The following is a 24241-nucleotide window of genomic DNA, read 5'->3' on the forward strand; positions in this document are numbered from 1 at the left end:
TAATGATCTAGTAATAGTAATTTTAAAAATGATTTCGCTCTATCTAGATAATGGATTCACTGGCCTACTTTGGGGATGAGAGTGGCTCAGCTGTGCTGTCTTCTGCAATCGACACTTGTGGAAGGGAAGGGACAGATATTTATGGCGTGCTGGGCACAGGCTCAGCTGTCATATTTAGTTCTCCTCTTGCAGCTGGCAGAACCCCAGTTTAACCTTACAGCTGAGGGTCAGACCAGGGAAGCCTTGTGGATTTTTAAGTGGTAAAAAGGGGGTTACAGCCCGGGATCTCCCTGGCCGGTGGTGTCTCTGCTGCACAGCGAGGCAGATGCACTGGATCCAGAGGCAAGCAGGAGCACAGCCTCTTTCTTCCCTTAGATCTGAGGCGATGTCCAGCCTGCCTGTGACCCTGGCATGTGGCAGCTGAAGGGCGCCCGGGAAACCCCACACCTACATCCAACATCCGGTCAGCAGGGTAACTCTCTGTAGCCGCCGTGGAGAGTCTGGGTGAATCTGCCCTCGCCCGGACACACTCTGCAAAATATGAGCCTCCCAGCCCACCCGAAAGACCCCACAATTTTCTTGTGAAAAGGCCAACAGAACGTTCCCAGCGTGTGAAAAGCTTGTGTTACCCTGTCTTCTATGAAGCATATTTTACACTGGATTGAATTTCCCTTCTTCATGCAGGAGTCAGCACCAAGCACACAAAATACCACCAAAAGTAATGAGTATGAAGACCACGCTGTTTTAGCCTTAAACGTTTGGGCCAGGCAGCAACCCCAGGCAGGTGTGGGGACCACTCTGTCGGGATCTGCCCAGGTCCGTGGGCTCCTGGGGGGGCAGGGCGTTAGGGTGAGCAGAGCGTTTGTAAGACAAAGCAATGGCTTTTGTGTGTGTGAGGCTGCGGGAGGTTCATGGCCAGGTCACAGCGCCAGCCTTCTTTCCTGGGCCACAGCAGCCAGGGCCGAGCTGGAGCAGCCAGGGCAGGGGGGTGTAGGTCTTAGAAGGCAGGGCTGCAGCTGCTGTGTTTGGTTTCCGCTTAGACCCGGGGATTTAGATAAAAGGGTTGCTTTTATTGATTGAGAGGACTGGGGGAGGGAAGGGCCCCTACAATCAGCCTTCGCCTTTTTGTTTTTCTGAGCAAACATTTATTGAGCATTTACTATGTGACAGGCACCCTGCCAAATACTTTTCATGCATTATCAAGTTTAAGCCTCACGACAGGTCTGCTGTTATGGTCTCTTTTCAACTCAGCAGACGAAAACCTCAGAAAGGTTAAGTATTCTACCCAAGGCCACACAGCTTATAAAGGGTGAGGAGAGTGGATCCAAGAGCTCGCTCTCTTGGATGGATGGCTCCCTTCTTTCTGCCCCACCCTAGTCCGCCTGCTGCTGTCACCACAGTGACCTGGGACTCAGCCCTGTGCCATCAACGGCTCCCTTTCCTTAGCTGCACAGCAGTATCCTCTGAATCTGACCTCCCTTAAAACGTCCTGCCCAGCCACACGCTTTCTTTGTCCTCTGAGTTGAGTTGATGAGTGGCATTCTTGTGACCAGGGTTTGTCTCACCACTGCCCAGGGGAACTGGGTGTGCAGCTAGCTTTCATGGAGACATCTGTCTCTTTGCCTCCTTTGCTCTTAGCGCCAAGCTACTGACTGATTCTTCCTGTCCCCTCCCCGTCCCTGCCTCATGACAGAGTCAGGACTGTCTCAGACCCTCTCCCACTGACTTGGTCCCCATCCCTAGGGGAGGGCCTGGCTCAGTTGCTATTCCTTGCCTAGCCATAAAACCACATGAAGAAGGCCGGGCGTGGTGGCGCACGCCTTTAATCCCAGCACTCGGGAGGCAGAGCCAGGCGGATCTTTGTGAGTTCGAGGCCAGCCTGGGCTACCAAGTGAGCTCCAGGAAAGGCGCAAAGCTACACAGAGAAACCCTGTCTCGAAAAAACCAAAAAAAAAAAAAAAAAAAAAAAAAAAAAAAAAAAAAAAAAAAAAAAAAAAAACCACATGAAGAAGCTGGCCAGTGGTTAGAGATGAAGGCACTGCCTATGCCTTCTGTGAGCTGAGTGGACTGTGGAGACTGAGGCAACAGATGACCCAAACAACTACAGTCTGGGAGACGGGGTGGGCTAGATCCTGAGCTGAGAATTTGGTTCACTCTGGACAGTCTGCAGGGGTGCTGGGGTACCATATGGACAGCTGAAGCTATCAGAACCACATCACACACAAGCAAAGGGCTCGCTGTGACATGCCAGGTGTTACTGTGGCCAATGGAAAGCCAGTAGGGCAAGGATTATCCAATTTGAGATCACAGAGACAGAAACACATTTGATGCCACTTGCTGAAATGAATTAGGACCCTGACTGGGTGTTCAGGTTGCAAAACCTCTCAGAGGTATTAGGGGAGATCAGTGTTACCCACTCTAGTTAATGAGCTGACAGTGTTGCCATGGAAACCCCTCAGGTGCATCCTAAGGGAAGAGCTAATTTCCTTGATGGGTTCTTCTGGAGCCTCAGTTTCCTCATCTGTGACCCAAAGACCTAGCAGAGCATCAGAACAGCTCACAGGTATTCAGAACAGTGATCCCCCAAACCCCATCCCAGTACATAAGCATCTTCCCAAGTACCAGGTAGAGAGCAATCCTCCTGTGTATTGCTGCTAGCCGCTTGCTTTAGTTGAATAGAAAAATCAATTCTGAGTTTTGGTAGTTGAGGAATGTGATCTGCATCCCAGGCACAGGTTGATCTTACCCTTAGAAGCCCTCAGAGAACAAGGCAGAGGTGGGGGCTGGTTCTCGAATTGGCGATGGCGATGAAGCAGCTTTGGGTGGTGTTAGAATGAGTCATCTGAGCCACAGACAAGGCCCACAGTTGGCTAGCTGACCCCATCTCTGTGACCACCAAGGGCAAAATGGGAATGTGGAGAGGAGCTTGGGCTTCTGTCAAATGGATAAGCTGACTCCAGACCCTACTCTTCACGGGACCTTGAGTGAGTTGCTCAGGCTGGGTAACCTTTCTGTGTGTAACAGGAACTTGTGCACTTATACTGTGGTGCCCTCAAGCCCTAGGAGCGACCCTGGCAGTTAGGTTAGGTTGACACCCTAGAGGAAGTGGATTCTCCCAAACCTCTCACCTGCACAGAGCTGACCCCCAAAGGACAGGTTCCTCCACTAGGTGGGTCCTGGGCTCTTGGAGCCTCTTCTGCACCAGAGACACATGGAGACCCTGTTAAGACATCTCGCCCATTGTTCAGTCAGGCTAATCTGCCTGCCCCTCGATAAGGAGAGCGATCAGGTTTCAGGGAGATTTTCCTGGGATTACTTCTAGTAGCCGCTCAGTCTAGACAGGCCTCTCAGTTACAGGGGTGTAGACAAAGGAGAGAACTGGGAATGCATGGGCATGAGGTAGCCACAGATCCCTTCGGACGCCTCCTCCTTCCCCTCCTCCTTCTATCTTGATCTTCTCTTCCTGGGAGGCCAGGCAGGGAGGAAACTGGTTCACTAGCCTGGGGACTCTGGTCAATCTAGTGTAGTGTCCTGAACCCGCCAGTGTGCTGGGCCAGCTGCCTAGAAACATCCTAAAATGTTCCGTGGGGCATGCACTCTGTCTGGCCACTGGAGTCCTCTTGGTGACGTGGTGATGCTGGCTGTGCCCAGTGTGCAAATGAGGTTGGTTAGGCACACAGCGGAGCACCAGAGCTGGAAGGGGGCCGTAGTAGTGTCGTAGTGTAAGGCTGGGAGACGCCCTGACCGCCGACGCCCTGCAGGACGGATGTCGGAGAGACCTGCTTCTGCTGGTGGTGGTTCTGAGTCAGGCTGATGTTGAACTCACAATCCTCCTGCCTTAGCTTTCAGAGTGCTGGGATTATAGATAGGTATGGCCATGAAATATTTCTGATACATTGCACTTTAGCACATTTATCTTGTCCTAAGAGGATCTAGGTCTCTAGATGGCATGTGTAGTCCATCTGCGTACCTCCATTCTCGGTTTTAGCATGACTTGGCCACTTCCTTGTTCAGGGCAAATCATTCCTGACATCAGGATGCTCATCTGAGGAACTGGCAGAATATTAACCCTGCTTTGATGTCGTGAGAGTCACCAAAGAGAAGTAACTAAAACGAGTTTGGAAACTGTAGAGTGCGGTGCCAATGCTTGTAGTCCGGTCTTTGTACCACCAGCCCCCAAATCATGACACAGAGACTTATTATTAATTATGAAAGCTTGGTCTTAGATTAGGCTTGTTTCTAACTAGCTCTTAAAACTTAATTAACCCATTTCTATTCATCTATGTGCTGCCACTTGGCCCATGGCTTTTACCCCCCCCCCCCCGCATGTCCTGCTTTCTCTGTGTCTGGCTGGCGACTCCCCCTTTCTTCTTCCCAGCTCTGTCCAGAAGTCCCTGCCACACCTCCTGCCTAGCTATTGGCCATTTAGCTTTTTGTTGAACCCATCACAGTGACATATCTTGAAACACTGTAATTAAATATCTCACAACAAATGCTCGTTACCAATTCCTACCTGGCTGCTGTCACAGAATAGGCTACAAAGGAATAAATGAATGAATGAATGAATGAATGAATGAGGCTGGCTGTTCTTCAAAAATGGGATTGCAATATTTGTCTACTCCCTTTCTCAACCTTCCTTGTCTGTCCCTGAGGAATGTGGGGAGCAGCCCTGATTGCCAAGTACCCCTAGAGATCTCATTCTGTGATGACAGGAGACAGTTTCCTGAAGTCGTCATGAGCAGGGCACACATCCTAGCCCTCCCTTGTGTCCTGGGGACATGCTCTCTTCTTTAGGTACTACTGTGGCCAGAGAGCTGGGGAGGGGCCTGTTCTTCCCACTATTTGTACCACTGCTGGGAGAGGGTCCTTGAGAGGGCATTGTCTGGGTACTTCCACTCAACTTTGTGAGGCCTGGGGGCAGGAGAGGAGGGGTCATGAGACAGACAGACAGACATGGCTACTCACGTTGGGTTTGAAACAGGGTCTGATGTGATTTCGCATTGCTTCTGTGTTCTCTCCACATCCCCTTCCCTCTGCCATGCCCTGTCAGAGTTTAGAGGTGTGGCTCAGGAGAACAGGTATGGCTCATTTAATGGATTAGATTTCTCCAGAGTAGCAACACCCCAAACTATAACAGAGTGAACCACCCTTGCTTTTCAGTAAAAGTGACTTCCATCTCAACATCAGCTTGGTTTTGAGGGCCTTAGATCAGAGTCTTTGTGGGCAGAGGCTGCCTGGTTCTGCACACCCCTCCCCTGGACGACACAGGCACTAGCCTGTGCACGGCACACTTTGTGTCAGGTGGAGCAGAGCAAGGCTAAGCTAGGGGGGGTCTCCATGGCAAAGGCTGCCGTGCAGAGGAATGAGGCATTCAAAGAGTCTTGCGTCTCAGTATACTGGGTTTAGGGCCTGGAGATGGCTCAGTGGTTAAGAGCACTGAGTGTTCTTCATAAGGACCCAGGTTCAATTCCCAGAAGCCACATGGCAGCTCACAACTGTCTGTAACTCTAGTTCCAGGGGATCTGCTGCCCTAATACAGACATACATACAGGCAAAACAGCAATGCAAATGAAATAAAAATAAAATAAATATTTAAAAAGACCTGGGCTTACCTGCCAGTTATATGACAGGCAAGCCAGCCAACCTCACATTTCTGCTTCCTCGTGGTGATGGAGGAAAGTGACAGGCCTTGAGCTATGAGGCCACTAGAGACTCTTCTGACTTGGGGGGATGTGGGAGGAGGCCACCCCTCAGGAAGGGTTTGTGTTGGCAAGGCTGAGGACAGGAGCTTTGGGCAGGACTGTGAATCCATGGGCAAAGTCTTCACTGTGAGCTGGGGGCAGGAAACAAGGAGAGGGGCATTGACCTTGGATGCCTTGACTCATTCCATTTTCACAAAAGTATTAAAACCACCACTGGGCTCAGAACAGATGCCAGTTTAGCCTAAGCATGCCTTCCTTTCTGTGATGGAGAATCAACTCTTTACCAAGCCATGCATGGCTGTGCCCAGTAAGGTGAGCAGTAGGGTAATGAACTCCGCATGTGCTTGTGGCTGTTGGACACCTTAGGAACATCTCCGGATTAGATGAACCATAGCCTTTCCATGGTCAGTGGGTGAAGACAGGTGGGAACCATGCCTATGGGTGACAACCAGTGACACTGTAAAAGGAAACAGGGTTTGGAGGGCTGGGGAGATGGCTGTTGGTTAAGTGCTTGGAAGCAGGAGGATCTGAGTTCAGATCCCCAGCACCCACCTGAGAAGCTGGGCATGGCAACACGTGCTTGTAATTGCAACCCAGGACGGGTGGAGACAAGAGGGTGGGGGGGGAGCTTGCCTCAGGCCTCCACCGTGCATGCACATACACACAGGTGGGTGAACACCTGCACACACATGAACATGTACACACACACTCACACATAATAAACAATGTTAGCAGCAGTTTCATCACTTTCTTTCTGTAGAGCCACGAGTCAGCCACTTGGCAACTTTGGGCCTCAGTTTCCCCAGTCTTCCAGGTAGCATGATTCTCAGTCCATCTCCCAGGGGGCCAGTTGGAGACTATGGAAGTGTGTGCTGGCTGTGGTCAAGTCTGCTGTCCCAGCCCGATAAAGAAAGATGGTGGCATGCGGCTTTCACTGGCAAGGTGTGATTTGTGGGATTCAGTGCTTGGCTTTTAGGTTTCTGCATTTTAAGATGTAGGCACAGATAATGACTTCCTAAGGAAGACTCCAGTGGCTCAGGAAATAATAGCAAGACAGGTCAAGTGGGATTGCAACCAGTTAAAATGGAAACAACAGAAGAGAGGCAGCCTTTAGAATGAGAGGAAACCTTGTCATCTGACAGAGGATTGACACCTAAAACGTATAAGTAACTTCAAGCATCAAGCTCCCAGTGAGTGAATATGCCAGCCAATGAATGGGCAAATGGGCTGAACATGCGATTTTCAAAAGATGCACATGTGGGTGGTTCATTCGTAAGTGAAAGACTGGTTCGGTGTCTTCAGCTATGAGGAAAATGTGTATCCGAGGTAGGCTGGCATTCTGTGTCATCCAGGGAGGATATGAGGAAAGCAATAACAAATGTTGAGGTGCATGATGGGAAAGGGCCGCTTTTACACTACTAGTCCAGGCACTATGGAAACCAGTATAAACATTCCTAAAAAAAAAAAAAGAAAGAAAAAAGAAATACCATATAACCCAGCTATGCTCTTCCTGGATAGATTCCTAAAGGAAACAGTCATGTACCAAATACAGCAGCATCTACACTTATTGCAACATTATGCACAATAGCCAATTGAGGGAACCAGTCCATGTGTTCATCAATGAAAAATGTGGGATATCTACACAATGGGGAACTATTCTTCCATAACAAAGAATAAAATCCTATTGTTGATGAAACTAGATAGAATTGAAAGGTACCATGTTAATTAAATGAAATAAACTGGACTCAGAGAGACAGATGTCACATGCTTCTCTCGCGTAGCTCTAGGTGGCAGGGAAGGGAGAAACATGGATATAAAAGGCAACTTTTAAGGTAAAGGATTGGGAAAGGGAGAATAAGAGAGTCATGGGGGTAAATATGAGTTAAGTACATTATATACATGCATCATGGGGTCACAACAAAACTCATTTTGAAAATTAGTATACAAAATAATATACATGTCAAATAAGACAAGTGTTGAAATGTTTCAAGAACCCAAGCTCTTTGTAACCCATCCGTTTTCCCTCCTCTGTCTCCTTAGGTGGGTCAGGGCCGGCAGAAGTTAGTTTGTTCTCTCTGACCTGCCCCTCGTGACTGCTCTGTATACAGTTAACGGCTTTGGCCCCTGTACCGTTGTCTTATCTCCAGCACACAGCTAGGAGGCAAATCCTGGAATTAACACTGTTTTATAGTGAATAAGCAGAAGAAAGTGAGATAATTTACTCCAAATCGCCAGCTGGAGATGGATCCCCAGACTCCCTCACCTTCCAGCAGTCCCTGTAAATCAGTAAGAAACATTTGGCCTCTCTTTGAGTCTTTCCTTTCTCAATGACCCAGTCAACAAGCCATTCTGCCCTGGGACGGTGGGATGAGAAGCTTGGAAACGTCTCTCCCCTGACACTCAATAATAAAACTAACAAAACAGTAAAACACAATTGTCCCAAGGCTCTAAAAGGAGCTAAACACACACTTTTCTGGTAAGACTGTGAAATGGTACAGCCACTTTAAAAAGTTTATTTCTGAAAAAGTTAAACCTAAATTTCCAGTCTAATCCAACATCCACCCTTAGACACCTACCTGTGTTGATTTTCTCAATTCTTTACAAATTACCACCAAGAGGGTGGCTTTAGGCAATAAAAAAGTATTATCTTACAGTTGTGACCTGGAAGGTCCTATAGGGTCTTCTTGGATCAATGTGAGTGAGCAGGCTACATTCCTTTCTGAGGCTTCAGGGAAGATCTTTTTCATTTTCTCTGCCAGCTTCTAGAAGCCAGCCTGAGTCCTTTGGCTCCTGGCCACCCTTTCCAACTTCAAAGCCGGCCCCAGTAGGTGGAGGTCTCCTTATGGCCCATCACACTGCCTTTCTCTTCTACACTCCCCCTTTAAGGATCCTTGTGATTATACTGGGCCTCCTCAGATAATCCAGATAATCTCACTTCCTTACAGGCCGCTGATTAGTAACCTCCAGTATATGGAGATCTTAATTCCTTCTTTCCTTACAGTATGATGTTCACAGGTTCTGGGGATTAAAGCATGGGCATACTATAAAACAATTCAGATCATCTTGCTTTCTTAAGGTCAATCAATGAGCAGCCAACACATGCCCATTACTTTGCCAACCACATTACCCAAGACAAACAAGAATGTTTACCCTGTGAAGGCTTGTATGAGATTGTTCATAGCAGATATATATATATATATATATATATAAATAAAATAGCCACCAACTGACAATAACCCAAGTGTCCATCAGCTGATTCCTGGATAAATGAAGCATGACATCTATTAAGCACAGTGTGATGTCACAGTAAAAACGAAGGCGCTCCTTACAAGTGTCACAATGTGGATGAACTTTGAAAACATGCTGCATGAATTAAGTCAGAGAGAAAGCACAGCTAGCACACAGTGTCTTTCATGTGGGATTTCCCACACAGGCTGGTCTACAGAGACGGTGAGGGGACCTGTGACTGCCGCGGGGGTGGGGTGGGGTGGGGTGGGGGGGGAGAAGGTTATGGAAGAACACTCGGAACAATGTGGAGGAGATAGAAGGCGTCCAGAGCTAACCTGGGATAAAGGCTACACAACTCAATGCATTCACTTACAATTTTCATGTTTGTTAATACCATAGTAAGCAATTTATAATTCACTTGAGCTTTAAAACATTGGTTTTCAACCTGTGGGTCATGACCCCTTTGGGCAATCAAATGACTCTTTTACAGGGGTTGCCTAAGACTATCTGAAAACACAGATATTTACATTATGATTCATAACAGTAGCAAAACTACAGTTTTGAAGTAGTGATGAAAATAACTCTATGGTTGGAGTCACCACACCATGAGGAACTGTACTAAAGGGTCACAGCGTTAGCAAGGGTGAGAACTGCTGTTTTAAGAAACTGCATTTAAAGCAATCCAACCACACAATAAGGCCGGGCAGTAGGTGGCTGTGTGGGGCAGCAGCCAGGTACATTTAACAATCTAGTTAGGAGCAGGGATATGACATTGTGAGTAGCGTGCTTGCTATGCAAGTGTGGGGACCTGAAGTTGAATCATTAGCACCCATGTGAAAATCTGGGCACAGTGCTTTTGAGTAATCATAGGGCGGGGATGGAGAGCAGGGGCAGCCTGGAGCTCACTGGTCAGGTAGCCTTGCTGAATCAGAGAGCTCTAGTTTAGAAAGACTCTGCCTGGAGACCTGGTATTCACCTTTGATCCCAGCAATCAGGAGGCAGAGGCAGCTTGATCTCTATGACAACCTGGTCTGTGTAGTAGTAAGACTCTGTCTCAAAATACCAATACATAAATAAAGACAGACACCTGCCACTGCCCTCTGGCCTCCTCCTTCACACACATACACACACACACACACACACACACACACACACACACACACACACACACGAGAGAGAGAGAGAGAGAGAGAGAGAGAGAGAGAGAGAGAGAGAGAGAGAGAGAGAGAGAGAGAGAGAGAGCATTTCCCACAAAAGCAACAGGGCTCTTTGGAGAAGCATCGGTTGCAAGGCTGGCAGGAAAAGTTGAACCCTCATTATGAACAGTTCCAGGCATTTCGTTATGGAAGGCGTGAAGGAAGGGCTTAAAGATGGATGAGGTCTTGTAAAAAGGGGAGTTGAGTGACTTGAAGAGTTTCTCCCTGGTCCAACCTGGGATGTCTGAGCATCAAAACGTGTTGTCATAGTGATGGGTTAAGGGCCATTAACTAGCAGTCAGTCCCTCATGCCGTGCTGTATAAACTGGAGGTAGGGGAGAGGGTTCCTTATTACAGAATGCTGACTGGTCACATGCAAGGAGTGACGGATGAGGAAAGTCTCTTCAAAACCGATATGGTAATTAGTTGAGTACAGTTAATTTAAACTGTTGGAGTTTGAAAGTTTAAAAATGTATTGGCTTGTTATGGCATGCTGGCCTCTGCTCTCTGCAATAATCTAGAACCTACTCATTCATGTGGCAGTCGGTCCCTGCCCTGAATGGTCCAAAACTGCATTTTTGCTTTTTGAAGGGTTTCTTTCTACGGACTCAAGTGACTCTGCCTCCACTGCTTCTGCTGCTGGCTGAGACTGGGCACTTTACAGAGTCAGCTGTGTTATCCTGGCCCTGCCTCGTCTCACTCACCGCCTCTGTCTGCAATGGCTCAGATGTCCGGGCCATGGTTTGTCAGACATCAGTCCTGGCTCTGAGGGGGTTCTGTGAGGAGCAGAACTGCGCTTTCCAGGTGTGAAACCTCTTGGCTCTTTAAGGACCTGGGTCTATCTTGTCCTCTGAAATGTCCTGAACAAGGAAGGTAACCTGAGAGTTGGATCCCACATTACCAGCCACGATCTCACTCGGCCAGAGGGCGTCTGGTATCTTCCTAGACCAGTTTCCCCGACACTGCAGTCTACAGGTTCCAGGAGGATTGGCATCCTTAGGTCACACATGAGCTCTGATGCTTCTTAGTGGTCACGAATGGAAACGCTAGACTATCTACAAGGCAGATTGTCCATAAGCAACCACTTAAGAGGGGACTCAAGGGGTGTCATCCAGGGAGACACCAGATGATTCTCTGAATAGAAATTAGCAAACCATGCTTGTTGATGAGCTGAGCGATCACCTCAGCCCTGCTTCCAGGCCCAGCCTTCAGCTCCGAGACCCACACTGTTTCCGCACTGGTCAGTCACACATGGCCAGAGTTTCTCCATTTGTGCATGGGTCCAGCCCTCATGAGACCCTAGCCTGACCAGCCTTCTCAGGACCTGGGAGCAAGGTGCGATGAGGGACAAAATCCTGGAACAACTATCAGCGGGGAACACTTTCCCTGTGATGTCCCTGGGCTTAGGATGGATGACCCTGGTCTGGGAAGTTGCTCTGTGAAGTTTGGCCCACCACCCACAAATAGATACTTGCCATCCTAAAGCTGAGAGTTAAGTTCCTTGTCTCATTTTTTGTGTGGTATTTGTGTTGGCCGTTATCTTCAGAGAAGCCTTGGACAGCCATGGAAAAAGGGGGAGTTTTTTTTGTATCTACTTTCAAAGGCCATTCCAATAGTGAGAGGGTTAGGGAGCTTGGGCAGAATCAGGTGTGCCCTTTCTTGGTGGATCTGGTTTGGGGCTTAGGCTGAGTGTTCTCTTGGGAATGATAGCAAGGGCCTGTGCTTCCAGGAGAGGCCCAGAGGCAAGCTTGCATCACCGAGTGGCAGCTTTTGTTTTTTCCCCAAAGCACAGCTGTTGTAAGCCTAGGAGGCTCGGCTTGCATGTCCTGTGCCGGACTTCCGGAGGCTCCCTTGCCTTCCATGTCCTCAGTCAAATGGACTTGAAGAGCAACCTGCTCGCTGTGAATCCATCTGTACCAGGCCCTGTGGTAGGAAGCCAGACTAAGGGGTAAGTGATCTGGTCTTTTTTGCAAAGAGAATTAGCTGATATATTCAGAAAGTGTCCTTTCCTCTTTGAGCCCTGGACTCTCATGTCATTGAGAGGGCAGATTGGAGCCCCAAGGTTTCCTCTGATAGGATAATACTCACCAAGCCACCTGCCTTGCAGCTGTCTTCAATAAACAATGTATTGGTCTCCATGTATAGCCCTAGAGAGGGAGCTCATTCCAGGCCCAGCTCAGAGCTCATCTTCCCTGGCACCTTTAAATATATATATATCATCTTATTAGTTCTTTGGGTATTTTCATAAATGTGTGCAATGTATTTTCATCACATTCACCCCTGCCTTCTTTCTAACTCTTCCCAGATCCACCCTCATCCTTCCCACTCTTCAAATTTCATATCCTTATTTTCTTATAACCCACTGAGTCCAATTTCAGGGCTATTATCAAGGAGGGGGAGGAAAGACTGAGAAGTGGAGGGATTGAGAAGCCGCCGGCCTCCCTGGCATTGGCAGGAGTCTGGTGACTGCTTAGGAGCATCACTCTGTCCTCTGCCTCTGTTTCCCTCCTTCCCCAGACAGTCTCTGTGACTCCGTTTCTGTCTGACTTGTACACTGTTTGGGACTGGACTCAGCCTTTAACTTTGTTTTCTTGTCTTTGTGTGTGCACATATGCGCATGCATACATGTGTGTGGAGGCCATAGGTCAACACGAGATGTCTTACTCTATTGCTTGCTGTTTGCTGATTGGCTGGACTGCCTGGCCAGTGGACTCCTGTGACTCACCTGTCTCCACCCACCCTGGGAACTGGGTTTGCAGAGGTGTGCCACTGTACATGGCATTTTATGTGGATGGTGATGATTATGCTTATCGGGTAAGAACTTAACTGACAGGGCTGTCTCTGCAGTCCCTATCCCAGCTTGTTTATACGGCTGACATTGATGGGCTTTTGCGTCGTTCAGAAACAAGATGAAACTATTTCACAGACTCCCTTAGGATATATGAATTTCACAAAGATGACTAGCAGATAATTCTTGGAATTTGAAAAGGGCTATCAACTTCCCAGAGATTTCCAGGTTGGGATACAGCAGAGAGGTGCTAGCTTGCAAGAGGGATGCTAGGTGGCTCTGTCTGGGATGCCCACCACCCCTGGCCCTCCCTAGTCAGACAGCTTTGGGTGCCTGGCCTCTAGGGAGCGGGTACAGCTAACTACCCAGGCAAGAGGGTGTTGATCTTCTAGAGCAGATGAAAAAGCAGTCGTGTATTAGACTGACTCCCTTGAGGCCTAAGAACATCACGGCGATCCTGCCTCCTCAGGAGAACAGCACTAAATCGTGATGCAAGCTAAGATCACCCCACACTTTCTCATTTGCTTAGGAGCCCGGCTCTTTCTCAAGCCCGGGAACCTTTCCACTGGTGTAAGCAATGCCTGTGGCGGCTAACTGAGGAGGAGAAGGCTTTATTTTGGCTGCCAGCTCTGGAGGTTTCAGTCTGTGTCTGCTAATCTCATTGCCTGTGTGCCTACGCGGAGGCTGCACCTCTCAGTGGGGCAGAACCCTTACTCACAGGGGACACTGGGAAGCAAAAGAGAGGAAGAGACCAAGATACTATAGCTTGCTCCCCAGGGACCCGAAGACTTCCCACTGGGCCCCCCGCCCCCCTCCGATCACATTACTATCCACTACCAACCCCTTCATGCTGGGGGAGCCCTCGGTGTGTGGGCTTTTGGAGAACAAGATCTAAACCATGGCACTTCCTTAGAGAGGTGTTGGTGCTCTGAGCTATCGAGGACTCATTTCATTCCAGGCACATCTATCACGTGATTTAATCTCCATAGCTATTACACAGTGTCTGGGTGTGTCTCTGTGTGTAGGTAAGTTACAGACTCAGAGCAACTAAGAAATATACCCCACATCACAGTTAGTAGAGCACAGAGCTGGAAGCCAAGCATGGCCACCACTGACGTGATGACATCATTCTTGTGACTTGCACATGGGAGCTGCCCAGGACGGATGGGTGGGTGGCTCTGCACTAACAGCTACAACCCGCCCCTGAGGTGTCACCAGGCCTCAGGCATCAGGTCCTGATTCCCTCGACTCCGGTGGGCTGCCAGGAAGGCAGGTTGCGTCCTCCAGGACTCCCCCCAAGGTGAGCAGTGCCCCAAGCAGTCTCCCTGCCCCTCCCAGGCAGGTAGGCAAGCATCTTCGGAGGCGGACCCCCAACCTGAAGGGCGAGCACAGGGCTGCTTCGATTTAAGGGGTAAGTTCAAAGCAGAAAGGAAGCTGCTCTCTTTAAATGGAAGGGCAGCGTGCGTGTCGGGGCCAAAGGAGGATGGTGGAGAATTCCTAGTAAAACTTTACAGCTTCCTGCTCTCCCCTCCTCTCCATCTTTAAGTCATGAAAGCCATGCATCTGGGGGGCCGTCTTGCTCAGTGGGGGCAGGAATCACCCAACCCCCCACTTTTACCCAGCCAGGGGAGGGCCTCCAACTTCATCAGTGCCCGCCCTCTACTTTCCAAAGCATAGGCCATCTTCCAGCCTGGGGTGACAAAGAGCTGCCTTGAGGTGCCCACAGGAACTGATGGCACCTACTGCCCTTGGCTGGCTGGGCTGTGAGTGGGCAGAGGAAGCTCAGCTGTTATCCTTTTTATGTGTATTGACTTAGTAGAGTGCAAACATGTTAAAAGTTCACTTTCTCCTTTATAGGAGTCTATAAAAAGGCTCTTAAACCAGAGTCCTAGGGCTTCCGCAAGACAAATGTAGGATGAGGCCTCGGGGAGGTGCTGTGCCTTCCTCTGCCCTTTGCAGAGCTGTGGGCTGTTCCAGTGTGCTGCTTCAGGCCGGAGCCTGGGTGCAGGCCTGGGCCTTTCCATCACAATGGGTTCATGCCAGTGGCCAGAGGAGCCCAGCTGGGAGACTGCCCCAGGCTGGCAGGCTGTTCCCGGTGAGTCCTTGGTGACTCCCTGGGTGTGAGTGGGAACTCTGTGGTCCAGGACTATTTCCTGGACCCGTTACAGGGCCAATGGTTTGAGTCACTAGACAAGCTGGTGTCTGTGGGAGAGGAAATGTCTTCTAACAGAGTGACAGTCCTCAGCAATCGTCCTGCCGGGTGACTTGGATCCCCGGGGCGGCCTACAGTAAGAAGGGACACTGAGAGGCCTGGAATGGAGAAGAGGGCTCCTTGTTTGGCTTTGGGAGCCATAGGGCACCAGGTGCCTTGTTCTCTGACAGCTGAGGGAGCAGGCGAGAAGCCCCAAGGTAGTAAAGAGGGTTGGCAACTGCCAGAGCTCTTCCAGCCTCAGTTTCCCCACCTGTCATCTTGGGAGTGGTCACTTCTCTGAGAGCTGGACAATCAAGTCAGAGGAAGGGAGCTGGAGTGGAGGAGGTTTCCGTGGCCCAGAGGAAGTGGCCGCTGACAGTCTCCTCAGGACTACCAGGCATACATGGCCCTGAAGCCAGTGAATAGCACTCACTCTGGTTCCTAAACAGCAGAAGATGGCTAACAAATGGAGGCACTGGGTCCTTAGAGAGTCTGGCCAGGCCCCTGCCCTGCCTGCTTCCCTGCTGTGTGCCCTGGCTGTGGCTTGAAGCAGGAACACGAGGCGCCCCTAACCTCAGACACATGCACCGGGCACCACCTGACACTTTATGCCCCTCCCAGCTCCACGAGCCTGACGAGGGCTGTAGCAGAGAGCTGAGTCCACCATCCCTGCATGAGGACTGACCCAGGTGGACTGCAGAGGGGCAGGTCGTCGGGGGACCTGGGTGACCTGGGTGAGGACTGACTCAGGGTGCCCCCTCACAGCTCCAAGGCACGGATGACATCTACACGAAGAACTGGAGGGGACCTTGGCTCCCAGAGGAGTGGGATAACGCAGAGAAGGGAACACATTCACACTGTGCAAATCCATTCAGAACGCCTGCCAGCTTTGCGGCCAGGCCTGGCTTGGCCACTCCACCTGGGCCCTGTGGCCCTGTGGGTCTGGTCAGGAGATGTGTGTCACTAACAGGGAAGCCCTTTTCAGGAGCTCGGCGTGAGGGTGGGTGTCGGGCATTTCTGTGTTCCTGGAGCACAGCAACGTGTGCTGTGTGAGCACCGCTGTTTCCTCTGTTCTGGTTCTCACTAGTGTCACGTTTAGTGGCTCAGCATCATTTGCTCATGGAGATGCCCTGACTGGGACATTTGTTCCCTTTTCTAAATCCAATGACACAGAAAACGCAGGACGTTATTCTGGTAGGCGCTGTGGACTTGGTGTTCTAGAATGGAGCTGTTCAGTATAATTGTCATACCAGAGAGTCTCTGTCCTCAGTGCCATCAAGCTGTGGCACCCACTGACTCTGCGTGGCCATCACATGCCTGAAATGTGACTGGCGTGGGGGAGGAAATGAATTAGTGGCTTCATTTAATCTTAATTAGTTTAAATTTAACCACATGTGATTAGCCCCTGCCCTATCAGCCAATATTATTCTAGAATGTTCCTTTTCAAGCTGGATGTGCTTGGCTGCTCTGAGCCGTGACAGTGCCGCATGGAGAGCGACTCCGAAGCGTTCAGACCCTTCGGCATCGTACAATAAAGGTGGCTCCTGATTAGCCCAGGGTGGGAATAACCACATGGATGAGGTAGCTGCTCCCCAAAACCTGGTCATGGCTAGTCTGGGTGTGAGCCCTGACCAGCACACAGCTTCTACCCTATGTGGTGATTAAGGCATGAAAGCAGTTCTTACTTCTAGGCCATTTGTGACCAGCCCTGGACCACCAACCCTACACAAGAGGGGAGGTGACTTTTCACAAGACCTCACAGTGGTGGCTTAGGTCTTCACTCTCCTAGGAGTTCCTTGGAACACAAACGGAAAGATCAGCCAGGCCGCCCCTGCAGCAAAGGCAGGACACGGGAACTGGAGGTCCCAGGCCACAGGACACCATCCCTCTTACTTGGGGCTCCTCTGTGTCCATCCACCTTCCCAGGCTTCCGGGTGAGGAGACACGTGTCCTTGTCCAGTCATCTGTTTATTGCAGGGTCCCCTGGTGAGGAGCGGCCAAGGTGGGAAAGAGCTTCCTGTTTGTAGCCATGGCGATGGTGGCTTCGAGGAGCGGCTGACCTGCTGAGTGAGCCAGGCCCCCGAGAGTCAGGGCAGCTTTGGAAGCTTTCCATCTCTGGGCCCTGATCTCTGCCACTGTGTCGTCTCTGACTCCCAGTGACATCCTGCGACATTTGCTGAGAGCACAGGCCACACCCCTGGGCGCATCTCCGTGAAATGGCTTCCCGAAGCGCTACCCTGAGTCGGGCAGGGTGCAGAGTGGGGTGGTCCTGCTCTGTGGGGCGGGAGCTGAAAAGGCCTTAATAGGCACATTGTCCCCGTGTTTCCAGAGTGCCGCCCGGCCACTTCCTCACACGCTGCGTGCTGGATGAGCTCATGTCTGAGCCTGTGAGCAGCACAGAGAGCTGGGCCTGGCTGCCGGGAGGCCCTATGGCCTGAGAAGCCCTCGCAGGCTGAGGCTGGCGGAGTCCTGAAGCGGAACGTTGTAATGAGCGACGCCGGCTGGATTTATGGGGCTGCGCACATGGGTCTGGCCTTCCTGCGAGGGCCTCCACATGGGAACAAAAACAAGTGCTGGCCCAAGTGTGGCGCGACTGGGTCTTAACAAGAGTCTACTAATTACGGGAAGGCCCCAGCCAGATCCCCAACCTGAGGAGGAGCAGAGCACAGGGGCAGTTCCTGTCAGCCTGGGCTCTGCTGGAGTATCCTGTCTCTCTCTACACAGGAGACCCAGAGCATGCAGACCATGGTGCTTATTCACTTGCTCTGCAGCCTCGGACATGGTACTGAGCTCACCTTCTCCTCACTTGTCCTCATCTGTAAAATGGGATCCCAGCCTCTCAAGACCAATGGAACGTATTGTCTCAGAACAAATAAGAGCGAATTTCAGAATTTGTCATTCCTGCCTTGAATCCTGGTTAGGCTAGGTCCCTGTTCTATGGCCTGCACAAATTGTTTTACCTCTCTGATCCAAATGCGTTACCTAGAAGACAGAAATATAAGGAATGACATGCAGACTGGTTAGGAGGCTGTGGTGTTATCTGTGGGCTCCTCTGTCTACACACAGTGTTCACACTGTGTATCGTCATGTCCCTGGGCTGCTGATGTTTCCAACCTAGGAACAGAGGTGGCAACCGAGTCCTGTGGTGGGCTCCCAAAGGCCCTGCTGCATGGTGACAGTGCTCAGTGGTGCCATGGTTAGGGGAGCAGAGGTGGGACACACTTCCTGCCAAGAGCACGTGGAGACCTACCTGGCCAATCGTGCAATACTGAGGTCCACAGGCCCCTCTTTTGGATGAGAAAACAAAAACGGAATCAGAACACAACAAAAGCAAACAAAAAATACGAGGAGCCAGGTGCTGTGAAGCAAGCTGCAGGACTGGACCCTCCTGCCACACTGTGACCTCTGAAGAGCCTCCTGACACAAACGTGCATACAATCACCAGGATAGGCTGCAAGTTGCCCAGCAAGGACAGCTCTCTGAGGCCAGGGCCCTGTCTTGTAAAATGGATCTGCCCAGCTCACTGGCACATGAGCAAAGGCCCTTTGCTGCCCTGGTGCCAAGTCCTTTCTGCAAGCATTCCCTGTCATCTTCCCTGTTAGGGTTGTGCTCAAATCCTTTCCAAATCTGGGGCCAGATCAAGCTGAGGCACCAGAGGCTGGGAGATCCAGGCTGTAGCATGCAGTATGGCCAGAGGGGCTAGCCTCCACCACCAGACTTCGCTAAAGCTCGAGTGTCAGAACTGGGCCGGAGTGTCAGGAATGTCCTTAGGTATAAGCCTGAGGGAGTCCACATTCACCCAAGCTACCCTGGCATTCTCTGAGGCAGGCTCTATGCCCACTGCTCGGCCTTTGCATACTGGCAGTGATTCACATAGCCCCATCATGCTCAGGCCCTTTGGACAAGGCACGGAGGATGTGTCATGTGCAGGGCCCTGTCTTTGTGGAGGGCAGAGTCTCCTTGCTTACTCAGTATTGTGTCCCCAAAGCCTAGTATCAGGCATGGCCCACAGAAGTCAGGGACCGTGTGCGTGGACATAGTTGAGAGTCCATGGAGGATGCAGCTGCACAGGAAAGGGACAGCTGTCTGGCAAACAGGCTGCGGTAGCCAGTGGATGTGTAGGGTGGACCGAGAAAAGGCATCCTTCCAAAAGGGAAGCATTCCTGGAGGATGCAGGCAGTGTCCAAGGAGTGGAGACATGCAGGGTTGAGCAGGACTATAAATAAGCAAAGGTCATGGTATTCCTTGAAGAACTGGTGCATGCAAAAGGCTGGATGAGCAAGACATGTGGCCCCTCTGGAGTCAGGTCAGGCACAGGGTGGTACGTGGGGGGAGATCTGGAGAGAGATGGGGAGAGATGCAGCCCTTTTCCTTGGTAGGCCTCAGGTGAAGGCAGCTCCTTACTTCTATGGTTTATGTAATTATAAAAGACACTGAGCCTGTCTTGGGACCCTGGGAGGACGTCAGTGGCAGCGTGTGTACATGTGTGCTGTGTGCTGGGAGGGGCCCAGTGAACATGATGGTTTGTGCACTGGAGACACACGAGGAGGCAGAAGAGAGCTCCAGAGCTGGCCTTTGGGTTAGTGATGTCCCTTGGATGTGATGCTAACAGAATCATTAGCACCCTCTCATCCATTTGGACTGGCCCATCATTAACTCCTAGAGCACTCTTAGGGACAGTGGGCAAACAGTACAAACACTTGAACTGAGTGGAAGTCCTTAAGTCCACACGGTACTTGTCCCTGTGGTGTTTCCTTTAGTGTATGCAACCAGAGGACCTCAAGGTGAGACCTTAGAGCCAAGACCTCTGTGGGACCTAATGAGGAGCTGCTCGGTTTCAATTATGCGAAGGGCCTTGCCTTGGACCGTTTGACTGACAGCTCATTACCCTGCGGCCGTTTTTGGGTAGTGGAATTTAATCTCCCAGCTGAGAAGCAAATCAATTTGCCCATCTGCCACAGCTGAGCCTACTTTAACTCAACTCTAATTTATTCTCCTAAGCTTAGGAAGCCTTGTTGTCTCAAAGTGCAGCAATATTAAGTTTCCCAGGCATCTTGGGCAGGGGTGCACAGGCACATGTTCCAGAGGGTCTCATCTGGGGTCTGGCTGGGCAAGCCATGATGGCCAGCTGGAAGTGTACCACCAGCGAGGGGCTGAAGGAAATGGATCTCTTGCCCCTTAAGCCTTTATGGTGTGTTGGGAGTGTGTGTGTGGGACAACGTATCATCTGATGGTGCTGAGATAAAAGTCACCTGCCCAAGGGCTCAGGGGAAGAGAGGACTCCTGTCAGCAAGGCACACTGGCTTTCTGCTTTCTGCGTGTTCTGAGCCGTGGTATTCTGTGATCAGTACAGATTTGGAGAGCGTCGTTCTGGTTCCGAGTGCTTTCCCCCCTCACAGCACAGACGTAAACCTGAAGACAAGTAATGACTTTTAACCTCTGACATTGGGGCAGCCCCCCCTTTGCTCAGGAAGGCAATCAGAGGACCTCTTGGCCAGGACACATGGGACCTACTGTGTATACACTAGAATATAGCCAGGTTGACATCATACGCATGGGAGTCATCATAACACATGGCTGCTGTGGGCTGGGGACCCAGAGAGTCTCAGGAGACTTGTTTGAAGTTCTTCAAGGGACTCTGATGGCAAATCTGCAGACAGTTGTGGCCATTCACAGAGCAAAACAGGTCCAGGAGGGCACCTCAGAAATCGTAGCTGTTTGGTGGGAGGTTGCTCTAAAGATGGTTGTGTGCATGTCCCTCAATTCTGTCCTTGACCAACCAGAAGGCTCCGGAACCTCCTATGTATGTATGTACACAAGTATGTGTAGGCGCCACACACACGAGCATAGGATGGGGATGCTGAGTGGCAGCAGAGGAGCCATGTCTTCTGTGGAGGGAAGCAGTGTTTCTGAAACAGTTCCTGAGTCCGACAGTACAGCCCCTGCTGGGTTGCTTTCCAGGGGTCAGGGAGAGGCCAGTCTATTTACATGCCTTTGCCAGGAGTGCAAGGGGTGTCGGGGCCTGGGATTAATGAGCAGTGTATTGCCTCACCTGTTGGGAGGGTCATGTGATATGATTTTGATATGAGAGGCCCCCAGAAGCAAACATGACAGGTCAAGTTATACATAGAAGAAAAGCCCAAGGAAAGGTGGTCCCACCCTTTGCCATTGAACATGTCCCTTTCTTCTCATTGAGGGGGGGTGTCAGGCCCCCTCCTGCCCCAGCACCCTCAGGCAGATCGTACCCTCCCTGCAAGGTGGCCCCAAGGCCAGCTTCTAAGATAAGGTTGGCCAGCGGTGCCTCAGGGAAAATTAAACATCATGGTTGCTAATGAGGATATGGGGCAGGCTTTGCCTCCAGGACCCTGGGGTGGCTGCCAAGCAGCCTGGATGGCAAACAAGGAATGGAGAAGCTTGCTGGGCCCCACCTTCCGAGGAAGGCCGAGCAGACAGCCTAGGAGCCCTGGGACCAGGAGGTGTAGGCTCTGGGTGAAGCTGGGAGATTGGTACCCATGGTGCCCCCCAACCCCTTAGTATATAAGCTGATTTGTCTGTCAGGGCTGGCTGCAGCTGTGACCCAGCAGTCATCTGACCCTGAATGGAAAGGAATTTGCCAAATGCTGAGACTAGGGTGCAGAGGTTGGGGAGGCGTGGCTACCATGTTGGGAGTAGGCACAGGTCTGGGTCTTCAGCAGAGGGGCCCAGGGTGCCTCCTGCCTGGAGCTGAGAAAGCTACCCATGTCCCACTTTGCTCTCTTGGACAAGAGATTCCAACCTTTCTTACCAAGTCTAGGACTAGGTTACATGTTCCAAGAAACTCTCTTGAGCCTCCCATATCAGAAAGCAAAGCTCATTTCTTCATATGCATTGCTGGACAGAGGCACTGCCCGACTTGCCTGTGTGACAGGCCACCCAGCAGAGGCCTCCATCATAGAAAGTATTCAGTAAATCCATGTCAAGCACTAGCTTGCTTAAATATACATTTTTAAAGTTTTCTATACATATGGGTGCTTTGCATGCATGTGTCTGTGAACCATGTGTGCCTGGTACCAGAGGCCAGTAGGGTGTTGGTACCTCTGGAACTAGAGTTACGGACAGTGGTGAGCTGCCATGCGGATGCTGGGGACGAAACCTAGGTCCTTTCCAGTGGCCACTAGAAGAGCATCCAGTGTTCTCGACCACTGGGCATCTCTCCAGCTCCTTCAGTACACATTTGACTCATCTTCCATGTAGCAGGCTGTTTACGGCCCCAAGGCCGACCACCCAGGTCCTTCCAGTGAACAGACAAGAAGCCATGCCTAAGTGCAGAGCAAAATAATGGGCTGATACCAATGGAGAGTCCACCTGGAGAAGCTCTGGTACAGTCAGGCAGAGCTGGGTTCAAATCTGACTTCCCTTCACTAATGTGGTCTTGTGGGAATATGTTTCACCTCTATTTCCCTGTGCCTGTAGAGACCCTTATTGTCCTCACAGGCATGCCATGAGAAGCAGGATGTGTGTGGAGGGATGTCCACTGCTGTTGTGGTTAGTTCAGTCCCACTTGGAGCAGTGGGATCTATTAGACCCCAAGGGCCATTTGAGGGCTCCTAGAAGAGGCTGCTGAGAAATCCATGGATTTTTCAGGGTGACCTCCTACCACCAAGGGCAAGTGAGGGGGCGAATTTATTTTCTGGGGCCATGTTTGAATACAAGAGTATATGGCCCTGAAGTCTGGATGGAGATGGGGATTCTGTTCTGTGGCATTCACTGTCACTTACCTGTAGCTCGTGGCAGGATGGCCAGGGCTGCAGGTCACATCTAGTGCCCGCACGCATCCCCTCCCCCACAGTAATTTATATGTACATTGTACTAACTCAAGCTTGGTCTTCTGAGTGGAGGCAGATGTGTGTTTTCAGAGGTTCCTTGTAGATACATTTCTTGTATTTTGGTTGTGAGCCTAGCCTTTAACAGTGGAGCCATCTAGCCAGCCCAATAGATGCAGTTCTTAAAAGCAGCGAGTCCCCCCCACCCCCACCTTCAAACAAGAGGCTGGTGGCAGAGAGCACATTTTGACCCATTTTTAGAAACCAACTAGCTGGTTTACAGCTGGTGGGACTCTCGGGTGGCCGGCTAGACCTTCCCCGTTTCCCTGAGGTTTCTTTAGTGCACACAATCCCAGGAATCATTGTACACTGGATATTCAAAGTTTAGAACCATTTAGGTGATTTTGTTAATTCAGGCAAACCTTGCTAAATGCAATGGATTCTTTTGTGCTGTTACCATAAAGAACAGAAACTGCCTGCCCTTTTCTCTGGTCCCTTCCCAATCCTTTGGGCGACATCTAGTGGAGGGTCTTTAAAAACTCCGCATGGCTTCATTGGTATTGCTCCCAAGGTTAAGAAACCTAAGTCTCAAAGTAGGCATTTAAACCTTGGCTCCTTCTGGACATTTCAGTAAGTGCCTAAGAGGTTTCATTCTCTGAGTTAGAGCTGGCACCAAGGCCAGGTGGACTGTCGGAGTGATCGGTGTCAGGGCCCGTTGTCCCTGAACAGCGGCCTCCCAGGCCAATCACTGCCCCTCAGCCCGCGTTCCCAGCTGGGAAGTGGCCAGCAGCAGGCCCCGCCTTCTGATGTGGCAGCAAGCAGCATGTGCGATGTTGCCCATGAAGGACTCAGGACAGTGCCCGGCACACAGCAGATGCCAAAATTACCGGCAAACAGCGTCTCTACTTGTACCCCTGCAGCAGCTACATGTAGGATTGACGCTCTCGAGGATGGAGAGGCTTCTGGAAAGTCCAAGCTCTTATTTTAAGATACATCCCCTTGAAAAATCAGTGCCAACCCAAGTCCCATTCTAATCAAGAGATGAGACAATCTAAACCCAGCAACAATCTGGTTAAAAAAAAGATTCTGAAGAGTAGAGTTGGGAAAGTATTGTTCGGGTTTGAGTTAGAAGTGGATGTGTCTACTGCTCAGGCTGTCTGTGAGACTCCCCTTTTCTTGAGACATAGTCTGTACAGCCCCAGCTAGCCTCTATTCACAGCGTTCTGCCAGCCCTTGCCTCCACACTGTGATTCAAGGCATGTGCCACCACACCTGGCAGAAGAGGTCTTATGTACATCCACGCTCTGTAGGGTGCTTCATATTTCTTCACGGTT

General features: G+C 50.6%; 1 long non-coding RNA gene across 3 annotated transcripts in view; it reads left to right on the plus strand.

Annotated features, from left to right (window-relative positions):
- LOC121829636 (uncharacterized) overlaps positions 1-24241 on the plus strand; it is a 94749-nt gene that overhangs the window by 44185 nt on the left and 26323 nt on the right. The gene's annotated exons all lie outside the window — the stretch shown is intronic.

This window comes from Peromyscus maniculatus, chromosome 5, assembly GCF_049852395.1.
Source record: "Peromyscus maniculatus bairdii isolate BWxNUB_F1_BW_parent chromosome 5, HU_Pman_BW_mat_3.1, whole genome shotgun sequence".
Taxonomy (NCBI): Eukaryota; Metazoa; Chordata; class Mammalia; order Rodentia; family Cricetidae; genus Peromyscus; species Peromyscus maniculatus.